Source organism: Schistocerca piceifrons, chromosome 6, assembly GCF_021461385.2.
Source record: "Schistocerca piceifrons isolate TAMUIC-IGC-003096 chromosome 6, iqSchPice1.1, whole genome shotgun sequence".
Classification (NCBI taxonomy): domain Eukaryota; kingdom Metazoa; phylum Arthropoda; class Insecta; order Orthoptera; family Acrididae; genus Schistocerca; species Schistocerca piceifrons.
The window spans coordinates 50,954,188-50,973,645 of NC_060143.1; positions in this window are offsets into that span (position 1 = coordinate 50,954,188).

Sequence of the window (19,458 nt, forward strand, 5' to 3'; positions counted from 1 at the left end):
TTCAAGTATGTTTTACATTGTGAAGTGATGTTTTCGAACGAGTTACGTGATATTGCAACAAAAGTAATAAAAAAGAAGTGTAACTTAAATTCGAAGGGCTGATTACTTTTTTACATCGCCATTGTCCTAACTTGCAAAAGTTTAATCTTCAAGAATGGTTTATGAAACACATCTATAAAACTTTTGAATATCGCAGAATAACACCTAGGCTTCTTTGCATCCGGTCTTGGAATCATCAGTGCCTAGATTTTCGACGATTGAGCCACGAGTTCACAACGAGACCAGCGTGGGAAACACGAAAAGATGAGTGCCTACTTTATCCATTATTTCAAGAAATGACTTTATTATCTGTGCTCTAATGACACCTGCCACATAATATAACTTTTTTGTTGCCCGAAAATGCAATATTTAGCAGCGTGAGCAACACTACAATCATAATTAATGTTTGACCTTTGTTTTGGTAGGGTTTTTAGAACATTCAGACAAATTGAACGAAAAAAAAACGAAAGTAAGTGACATTTTTATTTCGATGTGATAAATAGAACATTGTGACTAGTTCTCATAGCTTAGAGACGAACGATAAAACATCAGGTAGTACATGTGCTAATTATATTTCATCACAGACGTAAAGGACGACTCTTATTTAAAACGATGGTGAAGTTGTTAGTGAAAGGGTTTCGCCCCCCTCAGTGGCAATATTGCTGTATGATTTGTCAGCAGCAGATGGCGTTAAATATGTATCGTAATTTAAGCACGGCAAAAGGTCATTAAAGCACGATAGTGGCCTTTTCAAACGTAACACTGATCGCAGACGAGGACATGCTGCATGATTGTGACAAAGCATCAACACAGTACGAAAACAAAGCCATATTTAATAGAGTGTCGAAGTGGACAAAGGCAGTTATTTGAGCTCAGTTTCGATGGCATTGATCGTTAGCTCTTTCTGTGGACTCGCTCTGCTTGACAGCAAAGTGTCAATCGCTTGCTTCACACAGCTTACTTAATAAATACCACCAGAAATTTAACCAATATTCTACAATCTAATGACGGATCAGTTACATAAACTGTGCTGTAATTTAACTGCACAAAGGATTCGCTTTCCAAAGATTCTTCATTGAAAAATAATTTACCGTAATAGGCTACGCTGTGCGCAGTAAAGTCAATTACTGGTTTCAGAGAGTGACTATTGCAGAAGACTCCAAACACAATTTTTCACACCATGTGTAATGTCAGACTATGCGTCCGGAAACGAATAAGTTCACACATAGTGGGTGAAAATAAGCATGTGCCATCTGTCAGGAAGACAAAAGCAGAATTTGGTGAGCACTATCGACGCATCTTGGTTGACTGGCACAAGTTATGATACTCCAAGATATACATGTGTCCTGATCCACTTCAGACATGACACACGAAATTGGATAACTAGCTCATTAGTGCTTAGGATAGCTGAAGAGATCGTTTAAAAACTGAAGCGGATATTCGGTTAAATCGTCAGACATTCTTGTCGACTACTTCGATTTGCTGTCATTGCAGGTTAAGTTACAGAAACATGTACATAGAGTCGGTGTGATTCTGAATATCCGTCATTACTTTTTTCCCTCTAACCTTTGAGTCTAGTTTGCTACCTTAAGAACTTTGTTTCTTGTTTTGCTTCTGGAGACGCTTACGGGAAAAGCTCAAGGTAGAGTAGATTTCCGAAGATTTGTGCCTCAAATTCATTTAAAAGTTTCTCATCTCGATAACCACACTTTCCCATTGGATAAGAAATGAGACCGGTGTCTCTTTTTGTTGTTCTATTGCTCGGTCCAAGGACCTCTTGAGGGGTACATTTATTATCTGACACATATCACTCGTAAAAATGACACGAAAGAATAGCATCACAATAATTTTAAAAATTTCTTTTACACACTCAGCTGCTGGTGACTATAGCTCAGAATTACGTGTGGTTTTAAAACTTCATTACGAGATTCAGAACATTCGTATAAAATTAGAAAATAGTTACTCGGGGAAAGTAAATAAACATACTAAAAGCGCTATACGAGCTACTACCTATGTAATTTAAGTTTACACGAAACTAACAAAAAAGGTTCTAATAAACGTCAAGGCTGAACTATTTGGAAAAACGAAGGGCGTTAACTTATTCCGCCTTGAGGTGTCAGCGTCCAGAGACGTAGAAGCAGTGGGTAGCTGGTGGTAGATGACGGTCGTACCGGCCTGCCACCACCCACAAAGCGGCAGTACGGTCGAGTACTTTTTTGTTTACTTACTACATGCTCCTGTAAAAATGTTGTAACACTAAAAGTGTGTATTGTGCATTTGTGTGTGTGTGTGTGTGTGTGTGTGTGTGTGTTTTGAAGGATGATGACGGCGAGAGAAGGGAGAGGGTGAACCCCGCTGCCAATACACACCTACTCCTCGTGAATAGCACCGTAGGGGGGAGGCCAAGGTTAGTAGTTAGGTAGCATCCATCCCACAGACGGATCACCAACAACAATGTCAGAGACTCTCACTTCATTAGTCACAGCGGAGAGTTTTGTATTTAAACCAGGACAGTGGTACAAAGTCTGGTGATCAGGAACTAGGCCACCACGTCTCCTACAGCTGCCGACCAAACACTGTCAGCGAAAACTTTTGCACCATCAGGATTCAACCGCCACCGCAAAAGCATTTGTTAGCGACCCCGAAGACATAGCCGGGTATTACAGCCAACTTTCGGCTATCTCTGGACAAAAGAGGAGGCTGAAGATTGCCTAATGTACAACTCCTTCCACACGCTGCAAGCAACTCTGAAGTGCATGGAAGAGAAAATTTTCCAGTGTCACGTCAATTCATATGTGGGGTGTGGGAAGAACCATTGTCTAAACACCCGTGCGCACACTGCAGTTAGTGTAATCTTACGCTGGCCGCTAAGACCGAGCGGTTCTAGGCGCTTCAGTCCGCAACCACGCGGCTGCTGCGGTCACAGGTTCGAATCCTTCCTCGGTCATGGATGTATGTGATGTCCTTAGGTTAGTTAGGTTTACTTAGTTCTAAGTCTAAGGGACTGATGACCTCAAATTATAAGTCCCATAATGCTCAGAGCCATTTGAACCATTTTGTAAACTTACGTTTACGATATTACATTAACAATCCCTCCTGGAGCCGTACGTTGGAGGTTGTGGTGTTTTCTTAAACTGATCAATTAAGTCTGACTCTTGAAACTAGGTAGGCTTCCGGGGTATAATTTGCACCTATGTTGAAGCGTTTGTCAGTTTAGTTATTTCTGAATCACTGTGACGTCTTCACATGGGTCAGAGAAACCAGTGACTATTCGTGCTGCACATCTTTGTAAATGTTTATCATCCCCAGTTAGACCTGTTCGGCATGTCCCCAAAATTTGAGAAATATTCTAGAATGATTAATGTTGTTATACAATCTCCTTTGCAGACTGGTCGCATTTCCCTAGAATTCTACCAATGAACCGCAGTCTACCAATTTCTTTACCTAGGACTGTGACTTTGTGATCGCTCCATTTCATGCCACTACGAAAAGCTACTCGCAGCTATTGGAATGAGTTCTTCTATTGCAACAGTGACTCATTGATATTTTAGTCACAGAATACTACTTTCTATTGTTTGGTGAAATGATGTATATCACATTTATGAGCATGAAAAACAAGTCACCAATCTTTGCGCTGGTCTGAAATCTTATCAAAAAGTAACTGGATATCTGAGCAGCTTTCTTGAGAAAGCTTTTCATTCTATATCTACATTACCTACCAAACGTCTGGGGTTACCATTAATATTGGCTGCAGGGTTATTAACATACAGCATGAATAACAAGCGCTCCAGCACATTTTCATGTGGCTTACCTGCAGTTCCTTCAAGATCTGTCGATGACTCTCCATCCTAGATAACATTTTCAGATATTTCTAAGATAGAAAACGTGACATAAGCAATTATGGAAGATTGGCAAGCGGTTGTTGTTGTTGTTGTCTTCAGTCCTAAGACTAGTTTGATGCAGCTCTCCATGCTACTCTATCCTGTGCAAGCTTCTTCATCTCCCAGTACTTACTGCAACCTACATCCTTCTGAATCTGCTTAGTGAATTCAAAAATGGTTAAAATGGCTCTGAGCACTATGGGACTCAACATCTTAGGTCATAAGTCCCCTAGAACTTAGTACTACTTAAACCTAACCAACCTAATGACATCACACACACCCATGCCCGAGGCAGGATTCGAACCTACGACCGTAGCAGTCCCGCGGTTCCGGACTGCAGCGCCAGAACCGCACGGCCACCGCGGCCGGCGCTTAGTGTATTCATCTCTTGGTCTCCCTCTACCATTTTTACCCTCCACGCTGCCCTCCAATGTTAATTTGTGATCCCTTGATGCCTCAGAACATGTCCTACTAACCGGATCCTTCTTCTTGTCAAGTTGTGCCACAAACTCCTCTTCTCCCCAATTCTATTCAATACCTCCTCATTAGTTATGTGATCTACCCGTCTAATCTTCCGCATTCCTCTGTAGCACCACATTTCGAAAGCTTCTATTCTCTTCTTGTCCAAACTATTTATCGTTCATGTTTCACTTGCATACATGGCTACAATCCATACAAATACTTTCCGAAACGACTTCCTGACACTTAAATCAATACTCGATGTTAACAGATTTCTCTTCTTCAGAAACGCTTTCCTTGCCATTGCCAGTCTACATTTTATATCCTCTCTACTCCCACCATCATCAGTTATTTGTCTCCCCAAATAGCAAAACTTCTTTACTACTTTAAGTGTCTCATTTCCTAATCTAATTTCCTCAGCATCACCCGAGTTAATTCGACTACATTCCATTATCCTCGTTTTGCTTTTGTTGATGTTCATCTTATATCCTCCTTTCAAGACACTATCCATTCCGTTCAACTGCTCTTCCAAGTCCTTTGCTGTCTCTGACAGAATTACAATGTCATCGGCGAACCTCAAAGTTTTTATTTCTTCTTCATGTACTTTAATACCTACTCCGAATTCTTCTTTTGTTTCCATTACTGCTTGCTCAATATACAGATTGAATAACATCGGGGAGAGGCTACAGCCCTGTCTCACTCCCTTCCCAACCGCTGCTTCCCTTTCGCTCCCTGTATTTTACCCCTGCCACCTTTAGAATTTTAAAGAGAGTATTCCAGTCAAGTTTTCTCTAAGTCTACAAATGCTAGAAATGTAGTTTTCCCTTACCTTAATCTATTTACTAAGATACCTCGTAGGGTCAGTATTGCCTCACGTGTTCCAATATTTCTGCGGAATCCAAACTGATCTTCGCCGAGGTTGGCTTCTACCAGTTTTTCCATTCGTCTGTAAAGAATTCGCGTTAGTATTTTGCAGCTGTGACTTATTAAACAGATAGTTCGGTAATTTTCACATCTGTCAACACCTGCTTTCTTTGGGACCCGAATTATTTTATTCTTCTTGAAGTCTGAGGGTATTTCGTCTGTCTCATACATCTTGCTCACCAGATGGTAGAGTTTTGTCAAGACTGGCTCTCCCAAGGCCGTCAGTAGTTCCAATGGTATGTTGTCTATTCCCGGGGCATTTCTTCGACTCAGGTCTTTCAGTGCTCTGTCAAACTCTTTACGCAGGATCATATCGTATCTCCCCAAGCGATACCATCTCAATATTAATTTTACTTTTGAACTAGGAAAGAATAGTTCCACTGATCCGGTTATCATCAGGAAAAATGATATGCATATCTTCGATATATTTGGTACACCGATGTGGACAGATGTTGAGATTAATGTATGTTCATACTATTCACAACACTATAGAAAAACATTTTATACCTCTGTGATCTATCGGTTCTTGCATCTCTACCTTTGCAGCAGGATGACGTCAACAAAAACTAGAAATTTTAAAGCAGATGCAGTAGCTAATTACTACGCTACAGCAGATGTCATTGATGTTTATAAAATGCTTAAAAACAGAAGCTCTCACAAAATGCTAATAACAGAACTCTGACTGAAAATAAGTAAGTGAAGCTAAAAAGAAATTATGTTGCTATGGCATATAATGGTCAAGTTTCACAGAAAGATGAGCATTGCTTTCGGAAAACTAACCCGAATATAGGCTCAAAAATCATGTCATCTGCAAAAAACTGCTTCCAAACGCTTGAGGTTTCTTAGTTCAGCAGCAGATGTTATGGAGAGCAATTATTCCTAGAATAAGACAGTGACTGATATGCACATTGCCGCAGGGGGGCATCTTGTACAATAAAATATAAAACTGCTGTGTACTGCACCTCAGGGAACGCTGCTCAATCTACAGGGAGAAATAGGAATTTGTGGTGAAAAGAGAAATTCTGCCGAACTAATATTCCTTTGTTTTAATTGCTTCTATCTGATGATTTACAGTTGTCCTTATGTATTATTTGACACAAGTACTGTGAATTTGACATTTATATTCCAAATCCCCTTTTCACGTATGTTTTCGCACTTACCTCAAAATTTTTAAAAAAATGTTATAGCGTTGTTAATAATTATTTCCCTTTGTGGCTTGAATCTGTAAGTATGGGTACTCTGTTGGACATTTGTCTTCCCTGACATATCATGGTTGACATGAACAAGCACACATAGAGGTCAGTATCCTGATGTCCTTAAACAGTGACAGCTGTACTTTGACTAACTCTTTATTATTGATTATATTATTAGCAACGAGAGTAAGGCCAAAACTGCACATACCTAAACAGTTCTCAATATACATGGAATGCTTTTAACCGTTATTATAATGCTTTCACGCTTCAATATCATTTTAGATAGTGTGTGTTTTGAAGGTTACGCTGTTTTCGAATTTACAGAAAAGCTGTTTCCTGTTTATTTATTTCTACTCTTCGTTCCGTTGTTGTTATGGCCAACAGCGTACTTCAGGACGTGTCTTAAAAAAGCGTGGTACGTCTTTATTACCTTCTTCTTTGGGCCGCCGTTTCAATAAAGTATGATTTAAGGATAGTTAATTGTTCACAGCAACCGAAAGCCATTTTCCGTTTATTTTAGTTTGAGTGATAATGGTATTGTGGCCATGAGTATACACAGACTCCTAGTCTTCAGTAAGCTTGGTACATTTTCCACTATTTTATTTTTCACTATTTTAAAGTTATGCATGTTCTTTAAAGACTGTTAAACAGACATTAAATGAAAAAACTGTTTTCTGTTTCTTTTCGTTGACCTGAAAATGGTTGTCAGTTAATTCAAAACGGTTCACAACCAACTGCAACTTTACATTTTGTTGTAATCAAGACCATTTGCAAATAAATCGGACCATTGTATCTCCATCTTCCGATAATGTCAGCTCTTAGAAGAGGAGAAATACGCGTCTTGCATCTGTGAACCGGGGCGGGGAGAAGAACATGTAAAGCAACGCTAAGCAACAGAATTAAAGAGCACTTTTGCGAAACCCCGTAATCGTTTCCAATTTCGAAGCATAAGTTTGAAATTTGTCTCCAAGCTACCTACCTTCCTCTGTAACGACGCAAGAGCGTGGCGCCCTTCGACGTCAATCTGTGACATCACACGGTGGAAAGCTTGTCACAGCCCCCCATACCCACTCTTCACCCATTCTCCTAACGCCTCCTTAATGGAGGTCAGATATGCGACGCATAGGATTGAAGTCACCACGTTTTCTTTTGGACGGCAGAGAAATACGTCTGACAAACCACTACTCAGAATGAAACGAAACGCCCTTAAGGGGGTATGGTACGTAGAGCGTCAATGGAACCGCCAATTTCCTTGGGACGTTGGTTTCCACACATTTGATGGTCGAAAATGACAGTTGGCACTGCATTGAGCAACAGGAAGACGTTCTGGGCAACCTTCGACACTGCTGGGACCTTTGGATGTTACAACCATTACATATGGACACTGTGGGCGTGCGTCCCCACTGAAGGTTATCACACACCTTATAAATGCTGCACGACCACAAATTTTGCTCTCGTGTACAGGTTATAACTGGGGACAATTCAAACTAAATGGACGAAATTTCACAGTGATCCGAAGCAGCAAAAGGCCCTCATTCTTTTTCAGTAATCGTGTTTTATGCCACCCTGTGGCGTGGAGAACTGCGACATTGCACTATTCGCAAATAACCGCCCCCCCCCCCCCCCCTAGTTCAGCGAAACACTCTGTGGAATCCTCCTACGTCTATTGAGAATTTTAAAGATGTACCTTTGAGGAAAAAACGTGTGAAGGAGCCTGAAGCATCTGCAGGTAGGCAACGACTTGACACCATTCTGAGGTTGCATACCTGATCTGAGGTTGCATACCTGCAGGCGTCTAGTGGTATTTCTCAGGTTTTCTCTGTGAAAGTATATTTTTAAAATACTCAGGAAATGTTGGTTGGTGCCACCGAATGTTTTATAGAAATGCGAGGGGGCTTACAAGGACCGTTTTATTCCCGAGTATGCCAGCGTCACACCCATCTGTGATCACGCCACTGGGAGGGAGTGAAACAGGAGCAGTGAAAACGTATTAAGTACCCCATTTTCCGCTTCGTATTAATTTCAGATTTCGTGGAACGGTTCCACTCTGTATGATATGAAGTTGATCGTCAGTAAAGCAGATGACAGACTGAGATTCATTGGAAGAATCCTAAGGAAATGCAATCCGAAAACAAAGGAAGTAGGATACAGTACGCTTGTTCGCCCACTGCTTGGATACTGCTCAGCAGGTGGGATCCGTACCAGATAGGGTTGACAGAAGAGATAGAGAAGATCCAACCGAGAGCAGCGCGCTTCGTTGCTGGATCATTTAGTAATCGCGAAAGCATTACGGAGATGATAGATAACCTCCAGTGGAAGACTCTGCAGGAGAGACCCTCAGTAGCTCGGTACGGGCTTTTGTTGAAGTTTCGAGAACATACCTTCACCGAAGAGTCAGGCAGTATATTGCTCCCCCCTACGTATATCTCGCGAAGAGAGCATGAGGATAAAATCAGAGAGATTGGAGCGCACACAGAGGCATACCGACATTCCTTCTTTCCACGAACAATACGAGACTGGAATAGAAAGGAGAACCGATAGAGGTACTCAAGGTACCCTCCGCTACACACCGTCAGGTGGCTTGCGGAGTATGGATGTAGATGTAGACGTAGATATCTCAATAGAAAAATAGCGGTCGCGTTGCAGTTCAAATAGGTGACATCACGTTCAGTGGATTTGCAGCCGCTTGTTGTCTGTCGAGAAGGGCAGAATGGCCTACGAGGTGTCAACAGTACCATTTTGTAAGAAACGTCGTCATTGTGGTCACTGCACTGAGATCGTTTTCGTCCTCGAAATGTGTGTGAATTAACATCATAAAGGGGTTGTTTCACTCACGACCTTTTAGTTTCGATTCGGGGCGGTGGTGTGTCTAGAACTCATAAGAAAGCAGCGTGATTTCAACGCTGGGTGTCGCGATTCTGACCTCCATTGCAGAGGCGTCAAAAGAAGGGCTGAAATGTGGGTAAGACGTGATGTGAAGTCCACCGTGTGAAAAATTAATGGTATGGTGTCGTTGGCAGAATTGTCGTGAAATTTGGTGCCAATGGGACGTCGTTTATCCACTTCTCAGCTGTGGCCTTTCTCCCGCTTGTGTCAACACCTTGCTTTCTGAAGCCTTGTCGAGCCAGAGAGTGACGTTTCAGGGCACCATGCTGTTGCAGCATTACAGAGAAATGCTTTAGGTACCTTTGAGCCAAATTTCAAACTATTTCGTCTCAATGGGAAACAATTACGGGGTTTTGAAAAAGTGATCCCTTAACTATGTAGCGCAGTATACAAGGGAAATTCAGTTTTCGCAATTCGATTACCGTCTTACAGTGGCTGCGTCGCTTGTAAACGGAGTAATATCTAATCGTATGACACACGCTTCCATCTGTCTCTGAGCTTATTCGCAGCGTTGTAGCCTCCCCGCGCTATCCAAGACTGGCGCCGCGAGCCGCGGCAGGTAGTGTTGCAGCTGACAAGTAGCCCCGCGGGGAGGGCGCCGTGGCAGTCTGCAGAGCGGGCCTCACGGCGCCCACGGGGTACGCTGGCGTAGGCTGCGCCTGCCATTAGAGCGCCTAATGGCCAGGCGGCCGCAGGCCCGGCCAGAATAACGGACCGCGTAATTGAAGGTGGCATGAATTAGGGCGCAGACAATTCCTCCGCTGGGACGACCCGCCGTCTGCGGCGGCGCCTACACAGGCGCTCAGCCACAGCGCCCCACACCTCTCCATTACCTCCATACGCGCGCGCACAGTAGCAGCGGCTGCGTGACAGTTCTCACACTAGCGTAAGAGCCCACATTGGTGTAATAAAATCTATGAAGAAACAAGAAGTTGCGAAAAAGACAGCGGTGATAAACTTTAACTTCAGGGTTGAGAGCCGCGTAGTAGACGAACAGAAGGAGTTCTGACACCTTACAAGGGAACCTCCCCATCGCACTCCCCTCAGATTTAGTTATAAGTTGGCACATTGGATAGGCCTTGAAAAACTGAACACAGATCAATTGAGAAAACAGGAAGAAGTTGTGTGGAACTGTGAAAAAATAAGCCAAATATACAAATTGAGTAGTTCATGGGAACATATGCAACATCAAGGACAATAGGATCGCAGGAGCGCAATAGTCTCGTGGTAACGTGAGCAGCTGCGGAACGAAAGGTCCTTGATTCAAATCTTCCATCGAGTGAAAACTTTAATGTTTTATTTTCAGTTTATGTGACAAACTCTTATGTTTTCATCACTTTTTTGGGAGTGATTATCACATCCACAAGAAAACCTAAATCGGGCAAGGTAGAAGAATCTTTTTACCCATTCGCCAAGTGTACAAGTTAGGTGGGTCGACAACATATTCCTGTCATGTGACGCACATGCCGTCACCAGTGTCGTATAGAATATATCAGATGTGTTTTCCTGTGGAGGAATCGGTTAACCTATGACCTTTCGATCAAATGTTTTCGGTTCCGATTGGAGAGGCACGTCCTTTCGTCTACTAATCGCACGGTTTTGCGATGCGGTCGCAAAACACAGACACTAAACTTATTACAGTGAACAGAGACGTCAATGAACGAACAGATAGATAATAACTATGCAAAAATAAATAAAGTAAAATTTTCGCTTGTGCGAAGACTTGAACCAAGGACCTCTCCTTCTGCAACTGCTCACGCTACCACGAGACCACGGCGTTCCTGAACTCACGTACTCCTTGATGTTGCCTATCTAGCCCATGGACTACTCAGTTTGTATATTTTGCTTATTGTTTCACAGTTTCACACAACTTCTTCCTGTTTTCTCAATTGATCTGTGTTCGGTTTATCAAGGCCTATCCACTGTGCCAAGTTATAACTAAATCTGAGGGGGGTGCGATGGGGAGGTTCCCTTGCTAGAAGAAAACTGGATGTTACAGATGAAGCAAACAAGTGGCGACAAAGGCGAAGTTTCTCTCCAAAACAATTCTACTAATATCTAACATAGCTTTGGATTTGAAGAAAAATTTCTGAGAAAGAACGCATGGAAGAAAAGTGTCGCGCTTTGTGTAGTGCTCTAGAAGGTCATTCGACTGGTTAGATACGAAAAGAGTTGATTCTCCTTTGGAACGTTGCAGAGAGGAACACGTGGCAAAGACTGACAAGGACAACACAATAACATACTTGATAAGATTTTAAGTAATAACCTCCGAGGCACTCTACGGAGCATAAGTGGGAATAGGGGAAGGCCGAAATTGGGATATATGCAACAAATAATACTAAGAAACTACAGTTTACGGGCTACTTTAATTCGTAGAGATTAGTATAGGCGAGGCAGTTGTGGCAGGCCATATTAAACCAGATCGGAAGCTGAGGACTCAGAAATATCTGTAGGTCTCAGAGAAAATAAATGAGGAGCATGGGGCAACGGTGAGACTTGATTTTAAACTAGATCGTTGCTTTTGATTGTGCCGCGACGCTGTAAGGTGGAAAATGTTCATGGGAGGTGACGATTTTGTGACGTCCGATGTCACGTTTTCGACAGTTTCTCAAAAACAGAATCAAGTACGAGTTTTTGAAAGTGAAATGTATCAAGGGATAAGACTATGAAGGACCATTCTCAATGGTCCATTTTGCACTGAATGTATACTACAGGGTGTTTCAAAAATGACCGGTATATTTGAAACGGCAATAAAAACTAAACGAGCAGCGATAGAAATACACTGTTTGTTGCAATATACTTGGGACAACAGTACATTTTCAGGCAGACAAACTTTCGAAATTACAGTAGTTACAATTTTCAACAACAGATGGCGCTGCGGTCTGGGAAACTCTATAGTACGATATTTTCCTCATATCCACCATGCGTAGTGATAATATGGCGTAGTCTCTGAATGAAATTACCCGAAACCTTTGACAACGTGTCTGGCGGAATGGCTTCACATGCAGATGAGATGTACTGCTTCAGCTGTTCAATTGTTTCTGGATTCTGGCGGTACACCTGCTCTTTCAAGTGTCCCCACAGAACGAAGTCACAGGGGTTCATGTCTGGCGAATAGGGAGGCCAATCCACGCCGCCTCCTGTATGTTTCGGATAGCCCAAAGCAATCACACGATCATCGAAATATTCATTCAGGAAATTAAAGACATCGGCCGTGCGATGTGGCCGGGTACCATCTTGCATAGGCCACGAGGTGTTCGCAGTGTCGTCTAAGGCAGTTTGTACCGCCACAAATTCACGAAGAATGTCCAGATAGCGTGATGCAGTAATCGTTTCGGATCCGAAAAATGGGCCAATGATTCCATTGGAAGAAATGGCGGCCCAGACCAGTACTTTTTGAGGAAGCAGGGACGATGGGACTGCAACATGGGGCTTTTCGGTTCCCCATATGCGCCAGTTCTGTTTATTGACGAAGCCGTCCAGGTAAAAATAAGCTTCGTCAGTAAACCAAATGCTGCCCACATGCATATCGCCGTCATCAATCCTGTGCACTATATCGTTAGCGAATGTCTATCGTGCAGCAATGGTAGCGGCGCTGAGGGGTTGCCGCGTTTGAATTTTGTATGGATAGAGGTGTAAACTCTGGCGCATGAGACGATACGTGGACGTTGGCGTCATTTGGACCGCAGCTGCAACATGGCGAACGGAAACCCGAGGCCGCTGTTGGATCACCTGCTGCACTAGCTGCGCGTTGCCCTCTGTGGTTGCCATACGCGGTCGCCCTACCTTTCCAGCACGTTCATCTGTCACGTTCCCAGTCCGTTGAAATTTTTCAAACAGATCCTTTATTGTATCGCTTTTCGGTCCTTTGGTGACATTAAACCTCTGTTGAAAACTTCGTCTTGTTGCAACAACACTGTGTTCTAGGTGGTGGAATTCCAACACCAGAAAAATCCTCTGTTCTAAGGAATAAACCATGTTGTCTACAGCACACTTGCACGTTGTGAACAGCACACGCTTACAGCAGAAAGACGACGTACAGAATGGCGCACCCACAGACTGCGTTGTCTTCTATATCTTTCACATCACTTGCAGCGCCATCTGTTGTTGAAAATTGTTACTACTGTAATTTCGAAAGTTTGTCCGCCTGAAAATGTACTGTTGTCCCAAGCATATTGCAACAAACGGTGTATTTCTATTGCTGCTCGTTTAGTTTTTATTGACGTTTCAAATATACCGGTCATTTTTGTAACACCCTGTATATTGTGTTATAGCTGAGCCGTTGCGGCTTTAATTTTGGGGGCCGTGCCACTCCACTGGCGCCACTAAATACTTTTACAGCTGATATCGATCCCGGTAACACGCCAGGGCTAGGATCTTTAGTCGAGGAATGCGTTGGAAAAAAAAGAAAATTGGAAATTTGTGGTAAGGTCTTATGGCACCAAACTGCTTAGGTCATCGGTCCCTAAGCTTACACACTATTTTATCTAACTTAAACTAACTTACGCTAAGGACGACACGTACACACACACACCATGTCCGCGCACACATAACGAATGCCATAATAACACACCAACACTTCCCCACTTTTTGGAAGACGGCCAAGTTCCTGATGTTCAGGAAGCCGGGGAAAGACCACAGCCTCCCACAAAATTACCGACCCATCAGCCATCTGAGCTCGCTCAGTAAGATTGTTGAGAAGGTGATTCTCAAACGCATCACTAGGCATTGCATAAAAAATGACATCCTGAGACCGGAGCAGTTCGGCTTCAGGAATCACCACTCCACAACACAACACCTCTTACGGGTCGTTGAACATATAACACATGGCTTCAACACAAACAAAGCAACAGGGGCGGTGTTTGTGGACATCGAAAAGGCTTTCGACTGTCTATGGCACAACGGCCCCTTTCACAAACTCTGCGGCACAGGGTTCACCGACGCGCTGGTGCGTCTCATACACTCTTACCTCACAGACAGGAGTTTCAACACTGATGTGCAGGGAAAACAATCAACACGACGCGGTATACACGCGGGAGTGCCCCAGGACATCCTAGAGTCCCTACTGTTTAACTCTACATAAACGATCTCCAAACCGCTCACAACACAACGATGACAATCTACGCGGATGATACAGCCATCATCGCGCAAGATTGGAAACCATCAAACATTACGTCACGCTTACAGACTGCACTCAGAGTGGCTGAGCCTTGCTTGGAGATTCGGCGTGTTAGAGTAAACGTCGACAAGTGCGAAGCCGTTCTGTTCACTCGAAGAACGAAGCAACTGCGCAAACACCGCTACTGCAGACCAATAACTCTACATGCACGCCCAGTACGTTTCCGTGAGAAAGTCAAATACCTCGGTGTCTGGCTGGACCGGAAATTACTCTGGGGGGACCACATACAACACATGACCAACCGAGCTAGCGTGAGGCTCAAACAGCTCTATCCTATGCTCAGCAGGCATAGCACACTGAACAGAAGGGTGTCGAGGTCCATGTACGTGACACTTATTCGACTCATTCGACCCCTGATGACATACGCAGCTCCTGTCTGGAGATACGCTGCGCCTACACGCCTGCGCCGTCTGCAGCTCATACAAAACAAAGTACTCAAAATCATAAGCAATGCTCCACGATACACACGCATCGCGGACCTTCACCGGGAATACCGACTTGAGACTCTCACGGAGGTAATCCACAAGCTCACCACAAGACTATACAGACACTCCAGACATTCGCAGAACCTGTTTATTCTGAATCTGGGGAACTACGACCACAACCATAGATGGAAACATAAAAGACCAAAAGACATACTTGTAAGGATTTAACATCTATGGCCAAGCACACGCAAACACAACGGTACAAGTGAGCCCTTGTTAATCGGACGCCATTACTGGATATCCAGCTGGAACACACTGGCGAATAACTGGCACCACGCAGGGAAGCCGTACCGTACACTGCATGCACACATGCTTCACACATCCCCTACACAGTGAAATGATCAATGACCGATCTCCCACTACTATATAACGATCTTGATTGTTCCAGGAATATAGCGGCTGCAGCAACTCCGATGCATCGCCATCGCTTGCCACGGTAATGATGCATGATACCAATATTAACAAATCCAACCTTGCATGAACTATCGCAGCTAGTAAGCCACTACTGATCTTACTACCCATCCCACTGTCGCAGAGGTTTTCTTCCCACGGCATGAGCCTTGGCACTTTTTTCCCTCTGCTCTTCAAATCGCTACGCCCACTCGCGTTTCGTCCACTATCTATCACCTGACGGGCAGTGTTAATGCGTAGTCTTACCCAGACGCACGGATAACATCACAGCCCAGCATCCTGTGATCCACTTACTAGATAACTAAAATGTTGACGGAGGTGACAGTAGAACTTTTGGTCTGGTCACCACGTTGGTGTGGGCATGGAGTGGCCCCATCTCTAATTAAAAAAAAAAAAAGTAAGAAAAAGAGGTGACAGCCGGAGAGTGTTGTTGGGCTTAGCGGGCCGTGATACCCGGAGTTAGCGAGAGACCACGTGATTGGCGAAACTGTTTTGGCGGCACACCTGCTGCCTAGTTGTGGAGCTTGTGAAGCCGCGCGTCATTAAGTTTGCCGCAAACGATGTTTTCCGGCTGGATTAAGTATTGACATCCACGAGTTGTGGGAACGGCATCTGAAGCTGAGTGAAACGTAGTCAGCAAGCACCGGGCCAACTCTGGAGGCTTAAGCATTACGACACCCGTAGATCACCTACACGGACTGGAGGCAATAGCATCCCTGCTTGGGATTCTGGAAGTCATGGGTCCCTCGCACCCGAGCAGAGTTAAGTGTTGATCTTTTATTGGTACTTGTTATCGTAAGCTCACGTCTGTATTAATGGCGAATTGTCCTTTGCACCTCCGAGTTATTTTGTGGGATGTCACCGGACAGTGTAACTGATTTTAATCTTATTATTCCAGCTCAGATTCATTGCAAGTGTATGAATACTCTCTGTTGTAACATGAGATGACTGCAAGATAATGCAAGGAAGTGTGGCTACCAACTTGTGTCAAGGTATTCTAGAGTCCCTGCTACAGCATAAAAAACAGTTCACCTTGAACGCCGCATCTCGTGGTCGTGCGGTAGCGTTCTCGCTTCCCACGCCCGGGTTCCCGGGCTCGATTCCCGGCGGGGTCAGGGATTTTCTGTGCCTCGTGACGGCTGGGTGTTGTGTGATGTCCTTAGGTTAGTTAGGTTTAAGTAGTTCTAAGTTCTAGGGGACTGATGACCATAGATGTTAAGTCCAATAGTGCTCAGAGCCACCTTGAACGACTACAGCTAGGACGTTCGTATTCGCAGGACATGTGCTTTAGGATGTCCTACAGAAATGATTAGCATTTCAGTCACCTCGATTCTGCATGTGTGCTGTTGCGTAGCAGGCAAAATGTCCGCCAAGGGCCCTGATAACTTGTTCCACGCGCGACTGCATCAACGGCCGGCCGGAGTGGCCGAGCGGTTAAAGGCGCTACAGTCTGGAACCGCACGACCGCTACGGTCGCAGGTTTGAATCCTGCCTCGGGCATGGATGTGTGTGATGTCCTTAGGTTAGGTTTTAGTAGTTCTAAGTTCTAGGGGACTTATGACCACAGCAGTTGAGTCCCATAGTGCTCAGAGCCATTTTTGACTGCATCAACGCGAATGGTATCCTGTGATATAGGCATCCATGCTGCATTCTTCTGGTTCAAGAATTTATATTAGTGGTTGGCACTGTGTCATAGCGCTGCACCGGTCGTTTCATCATATCGCACACATTTTCGACTGGCGAAAAGTGTAATCATCAGGCGGGCCAAGGCAAAAGACTTACATCGTATGACAACCAGATGGCACGTGTTCGTGCATTGTCTTGCTGAAATATGGCATCTGGGGTGTTGCCCAGATAGGGCATGGCTACGAGTCTCAGAACGTCACAGCGACCTGGAGACGCACTAACTTTGATTTGTGGTTGTACCCAATACCAACTCACACCATAAGATCTTGATTTGGCGCTGTATGTCTTGGGTGAATGCTGTCACTGTGATGCCGCTCCCCCTGTCTGCGGGGAAAAAAGGTGTTCACCATTTTCAAAACAAAAAGTACCTCGATTAACCGAAAGACATTACCTGAGGCCATTCCTTTCCTCAGTGACGTCGTCCCATACACCATCGCCGTCTATCATGTTTCTGCTCATTCGTCAAAGGCAGGCGTAGAAGTGTGACGATGGGCACGTAGTCCATGACGTAATACACGATGACGGACTGTCACCCCTGACAGAGTACATTGTGTCCCACTGTTCCACTAGAGGCGAGGAGGGCGCAGCTCTTTCCTACAATTCCGTTCGTATGAGGTGTCGATGTTTCAGAGGTGGGGGGGGGGGTGGCGAGGGAGGGGGGAGTAATCTGGATGGTGCAACCTCACCTATCTCGTTACGTTCTACGGTCTTTCATGAATCTTTCTGTATACACCCGTTGCACTGCTGAAACACTGCGTCCCACACGATCAGCAGTTTCCCGGATGGATGCATCATATTCTCTCATGCCAATAATGCTCCCATTTTAAAATTCACCGATTTGACGGTACATTTCGCGCATACCTCTGCGAGGGATTCTGCATATGCTCAAGTCCCACTGACTCAGTACTTCGATTTATAGCGACAACGAGGGCCGCAGGCACATTTCACCGGCAGGTGATGTTGACCAGCGATGTCGAAGTTGGTCTTGAACCCGCTGGCGGACATGGTTGAAATATACTTATGTCACATTCTGTGCATATGAACCTTCTACCTACGGCCGTTTAAGGTGTTTTGTTTTTCCTGAATATTCGTATAAGTAATCACTGTTTGACTACAGTAGGTTCACGTTATTCGGGGCCCTTAGCAAATTTCCCTGTCGAAATACGTCGCGAAAATCGAAACGTATACTGTTCTGATTATGTAATATCGATGTATTCCAAATTCTAGTAAGGACGGTCAAAGCGTGAAATAGTAATCGATGGTTCGAGGATGATGATTCCTTTGCGACAGTCCATTGGGCAACTTCATGTGACTAGTTTGGGAAGTAGAGATAAGAAAATTCTATTGCTCGTTTCGTATTTCTTGTGTAGGCATTACAAGATAGGTGATTTAAGTCGTATAGGGAGGTATTTATGCCGGAATTCCTCCCTGGATTCACACGTGAATGGAATGAATTAGCGAACAACTAATGATGATGCAACATCCTACCCATGTGCATTGCACATGGGCAAATGTGTTACGCAGTTGTACCATGTAACAGGTACTTCCACTCTGACACTGTTGAAACCTTGTCGTACGATGGACTTAATATGTCTAGAAATCATATTTACAGAATGGCCATTTAACCACTGCTCACAACTCACTTGATGGAGATTCGCTGCAAGGCAAGCACAAGCTGTATCCACGATTACCCTTGAAATGAGCAACAGGACTGGGGTCAGGAGAGATAAAGATCAGAAAGTACCGTATTGTCTGTAGGGTATTCCTTAAACCGGTACCATGCTGAACAACAGCCAGACGCACTAACCCCTCAGCTAAGGAGGCGGACTTCATAGTCACAAAGTGTGACAAATACAGCGATGTGATTGTTTATGGAGCGGAGCATTATCTTACTGAAAGTGCAAGTAACGTGTGGGGATATGTCTTGGAACGGAAATTTTATAGTAACTGGTCACAAGGGTCATGTAACATTCTCCAGCTGAGAAGAGACGATGCAGGTCTATCAGGGAACCAACATCAGCAACAGGTTCAACTAAAAGCATGTAAGTCGTGTGAATAAAACGCTAGTCATATGACGTACCATATCTTAAGGACATGAAACGTACAAACATGTAAGCCACTGAAAGATTAATTTTATTAACTGAAGACTAGGAACAATTTTGCTCACCTAATTACGAAATGTGGACAAAAATAAAATTGTCACTTGTTACCGCTGTATACTATAAGAATTATATTAAGACCTGCTACACGAATTGCTGGTATCCATATAATAATGGTGGCAACTCGACAGAGGTGGTCACTCTGCCACCAGTTTC